General features: G+C 46.5%; 1 long non-coding RNA gene across 1 annotated transcript in view; it reads right to left on the minus strand.

Moving 5' to 3' along the window:
- The window catches only part of LOC115081126, an 89,950-nt gene extending 86,957 nt beyond the window's left edge, over positions 1-2,993 (minus strand). The window contains exon 1 of the long non-coding RNA XR_003853736.1: positions 2,284-2,993. This is a non-coding gene — a long non-coding RNA (uncharacterized LOC115081126). The remainder of the gene's footprint in view (positions 1-2,283) is intronic.
- Positions 2,994-6,000: the final 3,007 nt, after the last annotated feature.

A 6,000-nucleotide genomic window follows, 5' to 3' on the forward strand; every position in this document is an offset into this window, starting at 1 on the left:
GAGACTAAACAGGCCATAATGGTCTTTTTCTACTGTTACCTTTCTATCAGGTCAATCCAGTAAGGGCAGGTAGGAAGAGCTGTGTTAGTGCCGGGCGCACCTGCTGTTGCCGCACGCACAGTCCGGCTCACCTACCGCTCGATCTGTACTATAATCTCATGCAAATGTAAGCAGCGTCCAAGAAGTGTTAGGCAAAGCATAAGGCCCGCGCAACCCATTTTACTGTATAGGCGCTTAATACAGCGCCTATACAGTATCCTGGCCCGTCGCTTTGGGCGCTCCGGCCAATGAAATGCACGCCCGTCTATGTGCTTTCGTTGGCCTGAGCGCCCGTCGATTTGGGCGCTCCGGCCAATGAAAGCACATAGACGGGCGCTCGTGACGTCACGGCGTGCGTCACGAGCGCCCGTCTATGTGCTTTCATTGGCTGGAGTGCCCAAATCGACGGACGCCCAAATCGACGGGCGCTCAGGCCAACGAAAGAACGCTTCGCTCCGCTCGTGCCGGAGAGGGCACAGAACAGTGGGCTCTCACCTCACGCCGAGCCAGGAGAACTGGGACCTGCGCGGGGAGGGGGGGGGGGGACGGGGACGCTGCAAGCCGCTTCACAATTTGGCCGAGCCAGGAAGAAAGGAATGATTGGGGTGGATGGAGCCCTAGCTGTGGCTGCAGGTGGAGAATGTGAATACAAGGGGGAATGGATATGGAAACTTGTGCCAGACTGGACAAGTTGCTTTAATTGGTGGCCATTGTACTGCTGTTGCTGAGCCAGGAGAACCGGGACTTGCGCGGGGGGGACCACTGCGAGCCGCTTTCACCGCCGGCTGCCCCCTCCAGAGGGCGGCAGAGAAGGGAAGGGGCTGAAAAGCAACAAAAGGTAAGAAAACAACAAAAAGTAATGTCGAGTTGCTTCGGGAGGAGGGGAGGAGGGGATTTTAGGTTTTTAGAGGTTTCCTTTTGGGGGAAAGTTTGCCGTCTACCATTACCCCTGCCTCTAACGCAGGGGTAAGGGTAGGCGGTAAGTTAGCAGGTTAAACGTGGGGCAAAATGGCAGGGTAAAATAGTGATAGTCGGGGCGCGCGTTACTGTATGGGAGGGAATAGCTAATTTGATCATTTACATCTGATATACATGCTGCGTGCGGAAGGGGTTACCCGGGGATTTAAAGAGACGGTAAGGATGGGTTAAAGTGGATAGTGTATCACAGGAAGGGCTAACGCGGCCGGAAAGTGAGTGGAAAGCGGGTTAGGAGCGGGGTAACCGCGGCCCCACTTTACTGTATCGAGCCGTATGTTTTTAAGAAAGGACAAAAAAAAAAAATCACCAAATTTGGCTCACTGGAAGAAAATGGGAATATTTCAGACAATTTCAGAAAACCTGAAACACTGAGTCAATACCTCTCTTATAGCTTTACTATAAGAGGTAATTAGAGTTTGTGTAATGTTGGCAACTACTCCATTCCAGAGGTTGCTCTCTCCACCCCTACACCCCCTTAGGAACCTGGCTCAGAACAAGACTTTCAGATGGAGAAAGAGAGGGAAAAATAACCCCTGAATTCGCTGGTGAAGGCTGGTACACCTCTCTCAACATACATACTCAATTTCTACCCCTCACACAACACCTTCCCATACTCACAAACATCCACATACCATCAAGTGGATTGTAAGGCTGAGTTCCGGGGTCAGGTGAGGAAGAGGTTCTAGAGTAGCCTTAGCTCCCGAACACAGATGGTGCTTAAGTGGATACTTCCACTCTAAGGATTGGAGACTTCAATAGCTATAAGCTCTGCAAGCTCTATTTACACAAGAAAAATTCATAGCCTTTAGGTTTGTTTGCAAATACAAAAGCAGTCCTTCCCTAGGGAGACCTAATACAAGTCAGAGCAAAAAACCAGGCAAGGCATACAAGAACAAGGAATCCCAGAACAGGGACACTAGTCAGAGAATACACGGACAAAAGGCCACAAGCAGGGAAGAAGCTCCATACTGAGGTGGGGAATAACACGTAAGGGAGAGTTTTGTAGCATTGGCCCTGCTGCATCAAGCAGCCTTTGAGCGGGTCTGAGTATGGTCCAGTGAGGGCTCCTGCTGGCAGGGGTCCACCTAGCATCCAGTATCAATTATTACAGAACCTGAGCAATTTGTTCACCACAAAGGATTACCTTCCACAACCCACCCTCTGTTTTCTTATTATATATGCCAGCCCCCCTGATTCTAAAGACATAACTGCCACTGCCAGTACCTACTCCTGGCATCCACTACCTTCACATTTGTATTCTCTTACCTTTCAAATTCTTGAGGTGCTGGATTGCCAGCACTCTGCGTGATCCTGGCATCCTTTGGCATGCAGTTCCACAATCCCACTGCTGCCTTCAATTGCAAAGGGGATCCCTAAGGCTGGGTTTCCAGGTGAGGAAAAGATTTTGCTGTAGTCTAAGCTCCCGAACACAGATGGTGCTTAAGCAGACAGCTCCACTCTAAAGAATGGAGACTTCAATTGCTATGAGTTCCACAAGCTCAGTTTACACAAGTAAAATCCATAGTCTCTAGGTTCGTTTGCAGAAACAAAAGCAGTCCTTCCCAGGCACCTCTACTTGCAAAATGCCTGGGTTAATCATGCGGAAAGTAGGTCAAGAAGTTCAGCTTAAGTAAGGAAAATTCACAGTCTTTAAAAAAGAGCTTGCACAAACAAAAAACAGTCTTTTAATATTGGCAACCTCAGACAGGTTGCGTGTTGGCCACCTCCCTCTTGGTGACTGCTACTCCTGTACTATTATCTGGCACTTCAAACTCTTATCCAGGCACCAGATCTGTACAAGTCAAACAACGGACAAATCGCAGCCACCGCCTCCCACAGCCAATTAATAGGCTGAAACTGATTGACATTTCTTTTGATGGGAGTAATTCTCTACCTTCAAACTGCTTCCTCTGTTTCCATAGCCTCATCTCCCATCTCTTCTGGAGAACGTGCATCCAGCATCTTCTCCCCCTCAGGTTCTGTGGGCAGGCATTCCATTTCCTCTTCCTCTAGTTCCATCCCCTTTTTATCTGCCACTCTAGCCTGCTCCTGGATCCCTGAAGCCCCGCCTTCCACAACTATCATAGTTCAACCATTCCCCCCTCCGCCCCCATTGGATGTTCCACTCTGGGCTAGTGATTCTAGGGGAGGAACCCACTGCAATGGTTCAGCCTTCCTCTGGTTTAAGCCCTTTCTTCCTAATCCATTGTTTATTCCATGACTGATTTATTCCTGAGGCTTGTACACTGGGGTTAACCTACTTCATGCCTTTATAGCCTTCCTTCTCCACTGAGGGTTTAGAAGCAAATTTGTAAGACAGCAAAACATGGTTTTAAATACAGTTTTATTCTGAAACAACCCTATCTACTCTTTTCCAGCAGATATTTCTTTCTTGGTTATTAGGACACATGTTTCAACAACTGGAAATATCATACTGAGGCATAGCATATTCTCAATATGTAATTTAAGAATCTCATAAATCCTGTCTACAATTCTATTTTGAAAAGTATTCACAAAACCAGGCCTCTGGATGCTTTGTCCACTTCTTATTGGACTAACGTAATATTGTTCTGACTAATATAAACAGGAGTAATTGCCATTTACCTCACTCATTAGAGGCCAGGTATGGTTGCTGGTAGCCTGAGTGTTTTTCCTTTTGCCCCATTACCCTGATCAGCTTTTCCAGAGACCGTGGAAATAGGGGAAGAGAGTTGCAGACTATCAACACCACACTTCTGTCCCAATGCAGCATGGCGAATGCAGAAGCAGGAAGAAGACGAAAGGACAGAACTATGGAGGTAGACGGGAGCACATTTGACAGTTCCTGCCCAATTCGGGGAGTGGGGCTGCTACAGTGCAGCCTACTGTCACTGCAAACAGCAGAGCCATCGTGAGCGGCCCACAGCAGTAGGGGCCATGGTTGTGCTGGTAAAAAAAAAAAAGAGCTGTGTAGGAGAACGAAGGCTAGAGAAAAAATGGTTTGTCTCCAGGATAGGAGGAAAAGTTTATGCTGCACTCCTGCAACACCAGATTGGGAGAAAAAATAGTAACATAGATAGCCCGTGCTGAGGAGAGAGCAGCGAAGGGCTAAAAAAAATCCAGCAGTAACAGAAGCCCACAAGGCAAGAGCCACGTACAGAGACATGCAATTGGGAGTGGGAATGGAGCAGAACTGAGAAGACTTAGTAAGAGAGAACACAGAGCAGGAGTGCAGCATATGAGAGAGGCAGTGAGGTGAAGGGAGAGGACAGTAGCTAGCAGTGAGAAGCAGTACAAGGTCACTGCTGCCTGTGTACCTGAGTGTATGAGAGGGGATTTCCCCTGAGGTAAAGCTGAGGTAGGAAACTAATTTTAGCTGTGCAAACTGAATGGGGGAAGTATATAAATAAGAACCATGTGGGAAAAGAAACTCATACCGATTTGGAAAAAAAAAAAAAAAAGTTCAGATGAGGACGTGAAATCTGAGAGTGTGAGGCAAATATTACTTAAAGACATGGAATGGTCTCCAGAAAATGGAGAAGTCAGTAAATGAAAGGCCCCTCAGCCCCTTACATTGTGATTTTCAGTTGGAACGACGGTATATACAATAGCTAAATAAATATCTAAATAGCTTATTTGGGGTGATAAATATTTTTTAAACCAAATTGGGAGCTGGTTGGGGAGGAAACTGACCAGCTGCAGAGGGGGTTTCACCACAGAGTGGGTGGGCAGGAGAGCTGACAATCTGCTTATTTGGAAAGCAGCTCAAGCTCTGCTATAAGTGAGCGAGAGAGAAGATAATCCACCGTGTGAGAGGTACAGAAGGATCAAGAAAATTGTAATTAGCCAGTTTTCATCCAGGGAAAAGCAGGCTTGTGAGGCAACTAAGACACTTTCTCCAGAAAGTGAAGAAAAGAAAATTTATTGAAGGTTAAAAAGTAAGAAACATTGGTCTGTGAGATATTCCTGCAGCAAAACTGTGTGAAATGCTGTCTTAAAGGGAGCACTGTGAGGAGGAGACTCTGAGAAGCTGTAACTCTCCATGGTGCCATTTTGTCAGCAGTTATTTTGTGCTGGCAGGCAAGCTTGTGGGTGAGAGATGTGAATGTTCTGTTAGGAACCGTGCTTTTTCCCTATCTTTGGTGAAAACTAAGAAAAATCCAACAGAGTGAATTGGGCTTGCAGTAATAAACAAGGATTGAAACAAATAACACAAAACAAAACAAGCATCAGGGAAAGCATTCTAGATTTTGGAAGAAGGGCATGTTTGAGAATAAGAAGGCAGGTACCATCACAGATCTCCAGCACTGATTCAAAGCGGGCAGGAGAAGGGCTACAATGAGGATGCTGCATGCCACGGCCAGTCCAACGCATCCTAGAGGACCATCCTTGTAAGCTTACAGATCAGCACATCATTACCATCCAACCACAAATCCAGTCTTCCGGTAGCATACACACAGTTTGAATTTCACAAGAAAATTCAAAGTTCGGATATACTTACCTGCGCTAAATATTCCCAGTGAAACCACCTAGAAGGCACAAAAGGAAAGTGAATTTAAAGGAAAAAAAATCAGCTGTTACAAACAGTAAACCCTGTTACTATTTGGACAGGGTATGAGGTATAAGTAGTTGTCTGATATTGTGCATCCTCTTCAGTTCCTGAAAAATAAAAGGAAATAAGGTGAAAAAGGAGAAGTTTTACATCTTGCTTACTTACCTGAAAGTTTGGGAAACCCAAAGAGAAAATAGGAGAGAAACAATTTACCTTTTAACCTTCGCCAGTAGAGATGTGAATCGTGTCCTCGATCGTCTTAACGATCAATTTCGGCTGGGAGGGGGGAGGGAATCATATCATCGCCGTTTGGGTGTTTAGAGTATCGTGAAAATCGTTAAAATTGTGAACCGGCACACTAAAACCCCCTAAAACCCACCCCCGACCCTTTAAATTAAATCCCCCACCCTCCCGAACCCCCCCCCCCCCCAATGCCTTAAATTACCTGGGGG

The sequence above is a fragment of the Rhinatrema bivittatum genome, chromosome 1, assembly GCF_901001135.1.
Source record: "Rhinatrema bivittatum chromosome 1, aRhiBiv1.1, whole genome shotgun sequence".
In the NCBI taxonomy this organism is placed as follows: Eukaryota; Metazoa; Chordata; class Amphibia; order Gymnophiona; family Rhinatrematidae; genus Rhinatrema; species Rhinatrema bivittatum.